The sequence below is a fragment of the Phyllostomus hastatus genome, unplaced genomic scaffold (genome assembly GCF_019186645.2).
Source record: "Phyllostomus hastatus isolate PE091 unplaced genomic scaffold, TTU_PhHast_1.1 phas_contig_348, whole genome shotgun sequence".
NCBI classification, from domain to species: domain Eukaryota; kingdom Metazoa; phylum Chordata; class Mammalia; order Chiroptera; family Phyllostomidae; genus Phyllostomus; species Phyllostomus hastatus.
Genome location: NW_025333860.1, coordinates 4,653,208 through 4,668,998, shown reverse-complemented (window position 1 = coordinate 4,668,998; position 15,791 = coordinate 4,653,208).

Here is a 15,791-nt window from a genome sequence, read left to right as displayed (position 1 = left end):
TATGCTAATTAGCTACGAAAATTGTTTCCTGATGACATTAATTTTGTGCCTTTTTGTTATTCTGGGCTTTGACTTTCACTGTGATAAAAATATACTAAGGGACATTTCCAATTTAGATGGTTCTCATCCTGATAAATTCCAACACAGAAGCAATGTTATGGGGAAATATGCATAAATAGCAAACTTAATCAATCCTAGAAATAGACAGAGGACTTTGGCCTCCTATATAATTGTTCCCTTTAGCTTCTAAAGCATTATATTAACACACTTGAAATGTTGAAACATAATTCAAGGAGAACTTTTAGCAAATGCAATTTTCATTGCCCCATTTTCTTTGGAGAAAATCAAGACTTGAATATTAACATGGAGAAAGTAATGGAACAGATAGCCGTGATGTGAAATCTTATTAGTAAACAAGAGCTGTATCTAAAAAAATATTGTCATTAAAAGCTATGTAGTAGTTAATTGAGTTTGATATGAAATTTAGGGCTGGAAAGTTAATGACTAATGCAGCTATTTCACAGAGCTTGCTTACTGCAGGCTCCATAATGATCTCCTTTGCTTTGGAGCAACAATGAAATTAACCTCTCTTTTGTCCTGCAGGTGTTGTGTTCTGATAATGCATATCCCTTACAAGTTTGGGTAAATTATTTGCTTTGCATATAAATTAACCCTAAAGCTGAATCAATATTAGAATAATGAAACTGTAAAGAATATTTTTATTCTAAGAAAACAAGGATTTATAGCAAGTATGTCAAAATGCTAGATCCAGATCCAATTTTAGAAGAATGGATTAAAAATATTTACCATGCTCAACAACAAACAAACAAAAACGATGTACGATTGAGGCAAAGAATGGTTTTAGAAACTAAAATATTATTTCATTACTTTTTACATTAGTCAGAATGAAAATAATTCAGAATCAACACATTTAGCTTTCCAGTATAAAGAAATTAACATGGAATTTATTCAGTAATTGGTTTTTTTATTTTTTATTGTTCAATTACAGTTGTCCGTATTTTTCCCTGTTACTATCCCCAGCCCTACCCACCCCCACCTCCTACATCTAATCCTCCCTCCCCCACCCCACGTTGTCTTTGTCTATGGGCCCTTTATACACATTCCTTCACTTGACCCTTCCCCTTCTTTCCCCCTCTATCCCCCTCCCACCTCCCTTTGACCACTGTCAGTTTGTTCTTTATTTCAATTCTTAAGTGATGTTTTCTGAGATTCACTTTACTGGGTTTATAATATCCTTTAGTTTAAATCTAATTTCAGTATGTTAAGCATTATAGCTATAAGGTAAAGTTCCAAATTCCACTTATATGCACTAGATTAGTAGTTATAGTTTACTGCCAATAAAATTTTTTCCTTCTTTTTCACTGCCAGAGAATTTTCCCCACATCTGTTCCTCTGTGTTTTTCTGTTTTTGGTAGTTCCTCCTTTAAAAATGTGTGTGTGTCTGTGCAAATTATAAATGTGACTTTTTTCTTCTTTAAAATGATACCTAAAATCCAATTGCTATTATGTGACTCCAACTTAAGAGGTGAATTTATTAGTGACCTATTAAATGTTTGATAGTGCATCCTACTTCATCAGGTGCACTCATTCTTGTGATTTAAGAAAAAAAGTTAGCACTTCCTCTGGCGCTGTATATCCAAAAAATATATTTACCCATGAGTATTGATCAAAAAGCTTATAAATAATATTTAGAAGGTAAAATGGGAATAAACGATATCATGAGCATTTTGTCAAGTGATAAATTTAATCCTTCATGTTTACTTCTATTTAACTGTTTATAGGAATAATCTTGTTTTGTTTACTCCAAGATTATTTATTCTCCTCCTCTACATTAAGCATTGGGTCTAGCATTGAAAATCTTAGTTATTACCCATTGGGTTCATTCTTTGTTTCTAAATTTCAAAAGCCATGTAGAATCTAAAGGGCCATAATAATCATCAATAATTTAGAGAATGCTGATCTCCAAAACAGAATCATGGATGCTATAGACAATTTTAAACACACACACAAAGCCAACTGGGCACTGTGCCAAGAAAATCTGCCAAGTACACACAACAAGCAAGAAAATAGCTTGTACATGTATGATAAGTAAGCAAGGGAAACAATGCATGAAAAACTTCAAACAAAATATCTGGGGATTCAACAGATTTCTAAAGTACCATAGAAACAAAAACACTTTGAAGGCCTTTCTGCTGGGTCTACTAACTGTGTTATAGTGGATGATAGATATGAAACCTATCAGGATAGGTTTAAGCAAGTTGAATATATTCTAAAAATTTCAAATTTCCTAGGTGTAATACATTATTTTTGGTTTTGCAGACTACCAGGTGATGGGGCCCAGGGCCACAATATAGACACAGGTTTGTGAAGTTTTTCATTATTGGGTATGATGTAAACCTTTACATGTTTTACAGAAACTACAGCACTCCATTTGGGATGACATGTGAATCTGACAGGGGAAAACAGAGTCTCCTGTATCTGTTTTCTCACTGCATATAACAGTACCTGATCTTTCTCAGGCCCGGTCTCTCCTGGCAAATTAAAACAGGAAAACGTTCCCATGAACTGAAGAAACCTATGAAAAGTGGCTTACTGAAATGTTGCCAGTAGCTCATTTAGGTCAGCTTTCACACGTTGTAGGTCTGAATAACAATAGCATGAAATGCTAAAATTGTTGCTTTCTGAGAGACGTGTTCCAAAATTCTCATCTATTGGGCATGAGAGTCAAATAATAATTGGCTTACCATGCACTTACTGTGGAATACTACTTAGATAGGTGCAACCCAGCTGTCATTGGCAATAGGACACCAGGGATGCACATTTACCATTGCTATTATATCCAAGCCAGGAGAAAAATAAATGGATACAGTCTTTAAATAGGAATAAAAAGTTAACACATTACTTACTTTAATTCTATGGAGTACAAAAAACATTTGGTAGTTTTAGGAACTTACTGTATATTCTAGTCCTCAGTCTGTAACCAAGATTAGTGATAGATAGATCTTGGGATGAATGAGGTAAATAATTACTTTTTTGGGATTTTGAATATTTCTTTTTTCATGAAAAAGTTTATTCAGTGAATAGATAAGTCTATTTTGTTTAATTGAAACTTAGATTTCAGGAATAATATACTCAATTGGATGAAATATTTACATCAAGGAAGTGATTTTTGCTCCATGACAGTTTATTATTTATCTGAAATGAATGTCATTAAAACATTTTTCAAACCATGTAAAGGAGAATGATCCCTGCAACGACTTGTTATCGCACTGTGAAATCTTACACTGACACAAGCATTTACATATGAAATGCTGGAGATCTTTGAACATGAAGTTCTCAAGTATATCATAACTAAATGAGTTTTCTCTGGTATGTGTGTCTTAGTAAGCGTAGATGGACGGAAAGGCTGAAGGTCTATACCTCACTAGCAGGTAGTGTCCCCAACATTTAAAATTTACTTCTCTCCTTATATCTGTCAATTGGGCTCTTAAAACTTGTTGATCTATGGTTCAAATGTTTGGATAATTCTGAGTGAGTATAGAAAACAGCAGAGCAATTGTTTTTATAAACTATGGAATGGGTATAAACTTACCTGTATAGAAGTTGTTGAAAAAGACCTTTTTTTCCCCTTAAAATTCATAGCTTGACCAGTCAAATTTAGCACTATTTGGGGGAAGAATCTAAGTCCAGTAATATAAATGAACTTAGTCATAATTAATTGAGTCAAAGGGATTTAAATTTTTGAAAATTGTTTTACCAAGTGGCTTATGAGATCTGCTTGATGTCTTTTTTTAACAAGCCCACTGACCCACTGTTTAGTGTTAGCCATTCACAATACAAAGAGAATGATTGCAACTGTGGGAAATAAAAGACTTTATATGATATTATTTTGAAAGCATGAGGTGAATTCCATGAAAAATAGTTTTTTACTGAGTGCTCTTTCAGGATTATGTCAACCACAAAGTAATGTTGATCTGTTTCTACTTCATCCACTCATTCAACAAACATTGATTAAATACAAGTTGTGTCCCAGGAATCAATGATGAATAAGATTCTTAACCTCAACAAGCATATGGTTGGAGACTAAATAAAGAAAACAAACTAAAGTAATTATGGCAGAACATTTTAGTGATATATTAGTATTAAGAATAGGGAGCTATTAAAAATAAAATCTGAAGAACATCTAACTGAATCTTTGGAGAGTTCAAAGCTTTCTTCTGAAAATGACCTCTTATCAGAGTTCTAAAGGACAAGTGTAAATTAACCAGAAAAAAAGAGAAAGAACATTTCAGGCATCAAAAGGATTGTTCAAGGACCAGGAATCAGATTATTAAAATGTTAGTTAGACTTTCAGAGATGGCAGTGTAGGTAAACACAGTACTTGCCTCCTCCACAGATGCATCAAAATTGCAACTAAACATACAGAACAATCATTTAAAATAGTCAGAAATCAAGCTGAAAGGAAGTCCTATAACTATAAAAATAAAGAAGAAACAACATCAAGACTGGTAGAAGGGTCAGAGATGCTGAACAGGTTGGTCCCACATCCACATGTGGCAAACGAAAATTGGGAGGGATATCTCAGGAGTGAGGGGGCCCTGTCCCACACCAGGTACCCCCAGCCAAGGTTTCCAGTGCCAGGAAGAGAAGTCCCTATAACTTCTGGCTGTAGAAACCAGCAGAGATTGAGGCTGAGGAAGATGGAAACTGCTGGATCCCAGGCAGTTCTTCTTAAAGGGCCCAGGCATGAACTTACTGGGACTCACTTCCACTGAGCTCCAGCTGTGCAACAGTAATTTGAAAGGCACCAGAGACATGCATGGAGGAACTGAATTGTCTAACATTAGGGCAAGATCTGAGGGGAAATTTTCTTCCAGATAGAAGTGCTAGCAAAGGCCATTGTTCCTTTGATAAGTCCCCCAACAGAGCCAGAGGATGGGTACCATATCTTAGACTCTGTCAACCTGGCTCACACTGTTTGCCCCAAACTGGTGGTTCCCTGAGGCCCTGTCCTACCCAATTTTAAGGTCCACCCAATCAGTTTCTAGTGGCTGTTCCAAAAGAATGATTTGTCTTGGCTCATGCTGCATATTTTCCTAAATTCTCTCAAACAAGAAGCATCTGGCTTCAGTGAGCCCTGTACCTCTCACTCAGTGGTTCCAGGCATGGTACTAGAAAAGGCCAGCCTTGGTTCAAGCTTGGCCTCACCTGGGCACCTCCAAGTCCAGCACAAGTAGTAGCCATCTCTAGATCACTTTGTAGTTGCAGCTCTACCAGATACATAGAAACAAACACAGGGAGGCTGCCAAAATGGAGAGACAAAGAAACATGGTCCAAATGAAAAACAGAACAAAACACCAGGAAAAAAATGGAGACAAGAAATCTACTAGATGCAGAGTTCAAAACATTAGATATAAGGATACTCAGTGAACTTAGTGAGAATCTCAACAGCATAGAAAAGAACCAGTCAGAAATGAAAGATACACTAATTGGAATAAGGAATAAGTTACAGGGAATCAACAGTAGAGTGAATGAAGCCAAGAATCATATCATTGATTTGGAATATAAGGAAGCAAAAACACCCAATCAGAACAGCAAGAAGGAAAAAGAATCAAAAAAAAAAAAGAAAGAAAGAAAAAAGAACAGCATATGGAGTCTCTGGGACAATTTCAAGCATATCAATATTTGCATCATGGGAGTGCCAAAAAGAGACAACAGAGAGCAAAACCTTGAAAAAACCTGTTTGAAAAAATACTGACAGAAAACTTCCCTAAGTTGTTGAAGGAAATAGACATACAAGTCCAGGAAGCACAGACAGATGAACAAGATGAACCTAAAGGCCCACACCAAAACATGTCATAATTAAAATGCCAAAGGTCAAAGCCAAAGAGAGAATCCTAAAAGAAATAAGAGAAAAGCAGTTTGTTACCTACAGGGGTCTCCTATCAGACTGTCGGCTAATTTCTCAACAGACATTTTTCAGACCAGAAGGGAGTGGCAAGAAATATTATAAACGATGGAAAGCAAGGGCCTACAACCAAGATCACTCTACTTAGCAAAGCTATCATTTAAAGTCAAAAGACAAGAAAAAGCTACAGGAGTTCATCACCATCAAACCAGTATTCTATGAAATATTAAAGGGTCTTCTTTAAGAAGAAGATGAAGATCAAAAATATAAACAATAAAATGGAAATAAATACATATCTATCAACAATCGAATCTAAAAGACAAAATAAAAAAAGAAAAGCAAGCAGAACAGAAACCAAAATAGATATACCGAGCATTTAGATGGCTGTCAAATGGGAGGGGGATTGGGGTGATTGGAGAAAAAGGTGAAGGGATTAAGTACAAATTGGTTGTTACAGAGTAGTCATGGGTATCTAAAGTACACAACAAAGAATATAGACAATAATAGTCTAATAACTATGTATGGGGTCAGATGGGTGTGAGGTTTATCAGGATGATCACTTATTAAGTTATGTAATGTCTAATCGCTGGGTTGTACAAATGAAAACAATATAATAATGTATGCCATTTGTAATAAAAATGAAATATGATTAAAATATGTCAATTAATGTACATGATTGATTATGTTTAACTTTTTGAAGCTAATACTATGTAATTTACACCACAATTCAAATCAGAAACTTTGACATATGTAAACCTGGTTCTATGAGGTATTGATAGGTATTACTTCAGTAAAAATTGAGATTTTCTGTGTCTATATGCTTTTAGGAAAAACATATGATTTCTAAAAATTTAGTACTTTTTTCCTGTCTGGTTTATCTTTAATAAACTAATGTACAATGTGAATCTCCAGGAATTATTAATAGAAAGCAGTGCTTTCCAAAATCATATGACCAATAAACTGTTTACTCATAGAACAAGTCTTATAACTAGTTTCCTTAGAAATATGCTCTGAGAAACCACCCTAAATATATGTGGACATAAACTTCCAAATCCAAGTTCTTTGTACTAAAATTACTGAAAAATCATGGAGGAAAATTACAAAGTTTGATAGGGAATTTTAATGATTTGAATGGTATTCTCCCAAAAATATATGTTCACTTGGAACCTCACAATGTGACTTATTCAGAATAAGGGTATTTGAAGATGAAATTAATGGGAGGATCTAAGGTAAAATTATTTGGATTATCAGGAGTCCTAAATCCAGTAATAGTTTTTTATTGCTTTCATAGGCAGAGGAAAGGAGAGAGGGAGAGAGAAAAACATTGATGTGAGAAACATCTATTGGTTGCCTCCTGTACACACCCTGACTAAGGATGGAACCCACAACCGTGTATGTGCCCTGATCGGGGATTGAACCCACAACCTTTTGATCTACAAAATGATGCTCCAACCAACTGAGCTGCATGGATCAGGGCCAATAATGATTTTTAAATCCAAAGATGAGTGTTCTAATAAGAGACAGAATTGACAGAGAAAGATAGAAGAAGGTCAGGGAAGGACAGAGGCAGTGATTAAACTGGTTTGTAGATAAACCAAGAAACACCAAAATTGCTGATAACATGGAATGGGTTCTCTCTCAAGCCTCCAGTAGAAACTGATACTGGAAACACTTAGACTTCAGACCTCTGGCATTCAGAATTGCATGAAAATAAATTTCTATTACTTTAAGCCACCAAGTCTGTGGTAATTTGCTATGACAACTATAGGAATGAAATATGAGAATATATTGCATTTATATACAAGTTGTATCTTAACAAATTTTAACCTTAACACACATGATTATCAAATGGTCCCCAATGAATCCAAATGTTTCTTGAATTCATGTCCTTGCCCTGCCCTCCTAATCTGAATATAGGTTAGCCTTAAGAGTTACTTGAACAAAGAAAATGTAGAAGTAACATTTTATAAGTTTCTGTCCTTGGTCTCAAAGGGATTTAGCTTCCATTTACTCGTCTTCGTCCTGAGCCATTTGCAAATATGTCCAGTTTAGCTTTCTTAAGGATGAGAGGCCCCAGGATAGAAAAGGTGCAGGACAATGAAGGACCAGGAAGATAGAAGGCTTGGTCAGCTCCCATTCATTTCAGCCCAACACACCAATGGGGCCATCTCTGATCTTCTAGCCCCAGTGGAGCTGCTCACAAAACAGAAACACATGGGAGAACCTAGCCAACACAGTCTGGCAAGCCACACAACTGAGTCCAGCCCAGCTTGTAGAACATAAGCAGATAAATGTTTGTTGCTTAGTTGTTTTAAGCTGCTGTTTTGGAGTGTTTTTTTTTATGCACAATTGAAAATTATAATCACCGAGCACTAGCTTCAAGAATGTATTTTTAAAACAAGGACAGAAAAAAAAACATTAAAATATAATGTTAGTTGGTATGCTGTAGGAAAAGCATGTCTGATTTCTTTTGACCGACGAAGAATTTCCACTCTCCTGTAACTTTTTCAGTCTTGACTTCACTAACTTTCTCTTTGAGAAGAATGCAAGCCACCCATGAGCAAATGAAGACTACTGACTTGTTCATGAACACCCAAACAGAAAAGTACATTAAAACTCTGGATAAATATAGCCAGAATACAAATTGCTGAACTGGAATTTTAGCACACTCTACAGTCAACTTTTATAAGAAACAGACAAATGACAACCAAATCTCTAGGGTTTATTTTAAAGGTTGCATCATAAGGACAGCACATGCTACAAGCATCTCTTATTTAACCTCTTGTATCTTCAGATGACTGCAGACAACTTATATCATAATGACCCTGCATGATCTTGAAATGGCCTCTGGATATTGACAATTAAATTCTGATCAATCATGGTTTAAAACACTTAGCTATGTATTGATTTTTTAAATAACTGCAATCCACACAAACTGTATTGTTAATACTCCAGAGATCAGATATCTAATGAACATATATCCTATGTTTCAATCATTACTAGATATAATCAGCTTAAAGATACAGGTGATAACTGACTATGCTGCTACAAATGAATTCTCATACAAACCAGTTATTCAAATTACACACACACACATGCACACAAACACACTTTTATGCACATATGCCTGTGGAGTGTGAGAATAAGTCCATAAACACAGAATTATATTACATTTTTTATTGCAAATAAGCTAACAAGGGAACTGAACCATCCTGGTAACTTGGTCTTGGTCTTGTGAAGGATTTTTTCTCTTTCTCTGGACTGGGCTTTTCTAATAAATGAAAGTGGTTACACGATGACCACTCATCTATTTTTCATGGACACATAGAATGTATGTTACATGGAGAGAAGAGAAAATAATCCTGACTTCATTTAATTTCTATATTAGAGAACTTGATAGACTACTATAAAATTAATGTTTTAAATAAGCTCATTCATAGTGTTGTTATTTTTTAAATTGTCTTTTTCCTATGTATTTGGCTTTATTTCCTTTCTTCCTTTCTTTTTCTTCCTCCCTTCCTTCCTCTTTCTCCTCCTCTTATTCCTCTTTTGTTTTCATTATGAAATATAATATGAATTCAGAAAACTCCATCTAGATATTACTACTTATCTAAAGAACCTTTGTGCTACTTCTTCCTCTTCTTCTCTAATTCCCTTATCTTCTATTTTGCTTTGTCTTTTTAATAGATGCTACAACTATGATTTTGCTTTGATTGTATGGGTGATTTTTAAGGGTAAAATTTTAATAATAATTTTCATAATAAAAACAACAGCAAAACAGTTTAAAAACAAATTTTATACCATGTAAACAAACAGTAACTGTTTCTACTAAGAAAATATTGCAACTGGGTTTCTTTCATCCCTGCAACATTTTTATCTGATGTAGTTATTCTCTTTTCCTAAGTTCAAATTCCTAAGCAAGCATTTCCAGCAATAGGGAATACTTTCAATTAGTAGTTCTCTACTTCTTTGGTTGCTAAGCAACTGACCTATGGTGAAGAATACATAATGATCAGCATAGACACCTTAAAGTGATGGAAAGTATAGGTTTTGATATTGTACTACAGTTTCTAAAAACATAACCATTGGGGGAACTGAGTAGAGGAGTATAAGAAAACTCTCTGTACCATGTTGTAACTTTCTGTATGTTTAAAAGTATTTCAAAATTGACAGTTAACAAAAACCTTAACAGAAATATGATTAATAGACCAATAGTTTCACATGGAGGGAAGAATAATGGAAAAAATAAGAGATTGTTTTTTATATGAGTTAGTGAAGGCATCCATAAAGAGATTAACTTTGCAATTGAATAAATAATTCCAATCCTGAAAAAGCAGAGAGAATAATAAAGTGTTTACATTAGATATTTTAGAAACCAAAGTTATCTTCAAAAAGTTTGGCATCATGATATGAAGTAAGCTGAGTCTTTTATCTAAAAAATTATCCTATTTCTAGAATGTTAGTGAATATTTTCTTCATCACAAACCTTTCAGACATTAAAACAATCATTGACAATTACTAACAACAGGGGAAAAGGGAGGTAGGCAAAAAAATAAAACATGGTGAAATTCAAAAGAAGAATATCAGCCTTTAAAGGCTTGATATTCAGTAAGTTGTATTTTGACTGCAACTCTGCCATAAATTTCTTACTCTTAGTACTGAGTACTCTTTCACTGAGTGAATCTACTTTATGAACATAATAACTAAAAAGATTGTACCCATTATAGGTATAAAATTATTAAAAATGTCTCAATATATAAATGTTTCAAGGCAAAATGGACCCGTTTCTGCTGTTCCTCTCATAGGGTGATGCTACTGTCTTATGCCTCTTTAATGAAAGGACCAAGAAGTATATTTACCTGCAAAAGAGATGATTCATTTTAGCTGATGCTCATTACATAACATCATTAGATAATATTACCACATTATTTGCTATTCAAGAATGTAGATATATTTAGAAAATGGCCCTTAAGATATCTATAGAATTACTTAGAAGAATGGCAAATCTGTTTTTAATAGTTTCATCTACTTTTTTAGTTTCAATGGAATAATGTTTTAATAAAACATTTTCATGATTTGCATGTGCCTTTCAAGGAGTATTGGAATCTTATTTGTAATGTTTATCCTTAACTAAATTTCAAAATGAGAACACTTTTAAAAGTCCAGAGAAAATCACTGGGATTTATAGATAACAGATATATGAGCTATACAATTCTATTATGAATCTTGTGGTATTAACCCCTCACCTTAGAAATCATGGTCTTGTCCACACACACACATGATGCATCACTATATGAGTTTGAATATCATTAATATCTTCCTAACATTAAACCAGAGGATGGACATGGATATTATTGCTAAAGAGGATCAAATTATTTTAAGTCAAAAAATTGTAAGTATGCTGCTTCAGCAAAAATACTACAATAAGCAGAAGACAAGTAAAATTTTTTTGTCCAAATGGTATTAGCTTAACCATATATTTATACACTGATGATATCAATTATTGAATGAATGTGCTTTTGGAATTTCCTTATTGATCTTACATGATTTGTTTACTGCTTTTTGAAAAAAAAACATTTAAAATGTGCTTTATACTTCTACAACTTTTCATTCTCTATATACTCATTGAACAAGCTAAAGTTAATTATTTAAATAATCACTCATTATATTATACATTGAATAAAAATAACAGTAATTATAATATCATGACAGGTTGTTACTGATTCTTAAATTTTTTTTAAGATTTTGTTTATTTATTTTTAGAGAGGGAAGGGAGGGAGATAGAGAGAGAGAGAGAAACATCAATGTGCGGTTGCTGGGGGTCATGGCCTGCAACCCAGGCATGTATCCTGACTGGGAATCAAACCTGCAACACTTTGGTTCGCAGCCTGCACTCAATCCAGTGAGCTATGCCAGCCAGGGCTTGATTCTTAAAATTTTTTACCATGAGTTTCATAACCTAATGATTTTAAGTTTTAAATTATTTCCTTTAATATACATTATTTCTTTAAAAACATTATTTCTTTAAAAACATTACAGGTCTTCTAAGACTATGCAGAAGTTAGTTTATATATTTTGTCTCATTGATTTTTGGGAACTAAAATTGCTACTTTAAATAGCCTATTTTAACATCTCAGAAAATTTTACAAATCACCATGTGTTTAACTTTATTGTTATTTTATATTTGAATTTATGAACAATGTATATGTATCAATCCAGAAGTAGAAATATTTAAATTATTAATATAAGTATATACCTTATATGTTATAATTTTCCCTAGATTTGTTTTCTCTCTCTCTCTCTCCATATATATACATATATACATATACACATACAAATATATATATATATATACTGTTTATCTCTTGTTTTTTTAATAACTTAGATTTTTAAGAATACTGTACTCAAGTGCAAGGGTGGGGAATAAACATGCTGAACGGCAAGGGTACTAGATAGGTGTGTAAAATGCCAAAATGCAGTAAAAGGTAAGACAGAAACTTCAAAAAGGTAGGAAATGAAAATATAACCTTGTGAAAGGCTTCCATTTTAATATACATGTATGTTAATAAAAATAATAATCTCAATGGTTGCTGAAGAGATAAATGGACAGTATAACTTTGTGATATGCCAGTAAGAAAAGACTTTGACAGGCGTGGGAAATTTTCCAAATTTAATGTGAGGATTTCATGTATAAAATTTTCACTTGGTGGTGAATTACTTGCATAGCACTTTGTGTGCTACATTAAAAACCAACCATTAATACTCAGAACCAGTACTTAATCCTTGTTTCATTTTTTCTCTACCTTCTTCAGTGACTTTTAAAATCCAAATACAATGACATCATTTCTAAGGAGAGACTGCTATATTAAATATACAAATGTTTAAGACATATTAAATACAGGATGGATTTTAGTAAATCAGAAATGGTAAAAAAATGATAATAAAAATGCATCACTTTATCATAATTTATATTGTATTAAATACAATTCCTATTTCTAAGAACAAAATGCAATGACTAGGTCATTTCTCCCTTTTCTAGAAATAGAGTGCTTTCAATGAGGACAATGGCACATGAATATGCTTGGAGAATAGTAGGCATTGCTCAATGGTATAACATTTGAGACTACACTTTCATTGTATAAATTATAAAGCTGGTAATTTATATTATTTTACTTTCACATAAAAATAGCTAATGCATAAATATTGCATATGTGAGTGTTTTTTTCTAGTCTTTTTTTCTATTTCTTTTAAGTTTGGGAGTTAAAATTAAAGAATCTATTTATAAATGGTTCTAAGTTCATGTACACCTGTTCCTAAATGAATCTTGATGTCTCACAAGGATCAAATGCTATGAAAACCTAATTTCTTCTAAACATGAGTCTACTGTTTCACTAGCAGGAGCAAAATATCTTTATCAAAGCTAACAGAAAAAAATAATGATAATAAAAAACTACACTTGACTGAAGAAAAAGAAAAGCTGTTTCTTATAATATTAAAGTCAACTTGATTTTTAAAAAAGCAGTTCGCTATCTAGGCCTACCCCTACCAATTGTGGGACCTGGAGAAGTATTGATATTATAAATTTAGCCTCAACTGTTATATACCTAAATATTTAAAAAATATAAATCAAGTTAAGAAATTGTGAGAGCAAGCCTGGTCCATCATCCTACATTGACAAATATGACTTCACAAAATCTTGGAAAGCCAAATTGAAATCCTGAAATTTTGGACCACTTGGAGTTCTATGCACAATGTGGGAACTGAGTAAGCCATCATAGGCCTGCCTTCTGTCTTCATTCTCTTCCCACCCTTGTTTCCATCTTGTGTGATGAAGGGCTTTGCATACATTCAGGAAGATACCAGGGCTTACTCTCCAGCTAGCCTCTGTTAGCCATCCTTTTGGCCTAGGGTTGTGCACACCAGCCTACCAGGGGGACAGACTTGGGCAAGATGCTAGAACAGATCTTAAAAGCAATCTTAGCTTAAAAAAAAAGCAATCTTAGGATCTTTTGAAAAATTTTTCCTACAGAGGATTAAAGAGCCTTGAGTACTTGTACACTGGCATTGACAGCGAGGCATGAATATACCTCTTGCTTTAATTGAACATATTCCCTTACTTAGTGGACTCCTCATGCCATGGTGCAAGGAGGGAATGAGGGAGGGTGTGCTCTAGAAGACAGGGCCTGGATGATGAGCCCCTCTTCTCTTGTGTTCCAGTGCAGCAAGCAGCTGTCCCTCTGTACTGTTCATGTTTTCAAAGAATTACTGAGAGTTATGAAGACAGCCTGAAGACACTTTTAATAAATATTTATAAATTAAAGTTTACTATGAAATTAAGGAAGAGCCTTGGCTAGTGTGGCTTAGTAGATTGTGCACCAGTCTGTGAACCAAAAGGTTGCAGGCCAGGTCCCCAGTTGGGAGTGTGTGAGAGGCAACTGATCCATGTATCTCTTGCACATTGCTGTTTTTCTTTTACTCTTTCTCCCTCCCTTCCCCTCTCTCTAAAAGTAAATAAAATCTTTCAAAAAGTAAAATTAAATTAAAGGAGATATATCAACACATATTCACTTATTTTGAAGCTGGAAAAAACTCCATATTTTATAGAATTTATTTGTGTACAGTTCTTTACCAAGTGTTCTATGTGATCAGAAAGGTATTATATAGAGTATTTACCTTCAGGTAAATTAGTATCCAAGTGTGAGCATAAGAAATATAGACATAAAAAAGATAACTTGCAGAAAAATTCTGTGCAAAATATACTGGGAATCTTCTAGGAGGGAAATACCATTGTAAGCCATGATGATGAAAGAAAGGTTAATAGAGGAAGTGAAGTTTGAATGTGATCCTGGAAGTCGGCTTTATGAGGAAGAGGAAAGAATGCATTACAGATCATTTAAACACTAATTGCAAACTTATGGTGAAGGAATTATAAAAAACACATTCAGAGGTTTCCAGAATGTATAAATTAGATAGAAGAATGTGATATCTTCAGAATATTTACAGACATAAGTAGAAGTTAATGGTCAGGACAAAGTATGGAGAGTTTACAATATTAGACTAAGGAATGTGGATTTTATTTTATAAATGAATGGAGAAAGAAAGGATGATTAAAAATTGTTGAAAAAATGGACAAACATACAAAAGGAGAGTCATGAAATAATAACATGTATTAGGTATAACAAAAGGAATCAGGATGACTTTCTTCTTCAACTTTCACCATTTAAGTATAAGGGCTACACTAGGTAATAAAAATAGAAATGTATTTGAGAAATCATTAAAATGAAGAATTTAAGTATATGATGAGTAGATATGGGAAAACCAAGAAAATGAGAGTCTAACTCGAAATTTGAATCAGATTGACAATGGTACATTTGACATAAATAGAGGAAACTTGGGAGAGGGAATTTGTCCTTGATCTGATATAGGAGATAAAGCCAACTTTGCACAGTTAATGAGTGGTAAGGCTGGGATATGAATTTACCTTGTCTGATTTTAGAGAATTTACTCTTAACCATTGTGTCATAGCTCTGAAGTGTTACTAATTCACAGAGACACAAATCCAGTAGAGGCTGATGGGACTATATAATTAGGGGAGAGATAGGTCCTGTCTAGGTCCTATTTTCCCGGGGAAAATGATGGGTAAATAAATATACTCCTTGAATAAACTATCATACCAAATTTCAGATATTCTAGGCATAGAAAACTAAAGTATTAGAATCTTTTATTTCTTAATATGTTGTTATTAATGACAAGTTTTGAGAAGAAAATAAAAAAGGGACACAATTGCACATAAATGGTTACAGTAGGAAGGTAGAAAGAAAAGATTTTTAATGAAAGAAAGTAGGGGTATGAAATGGTAGCC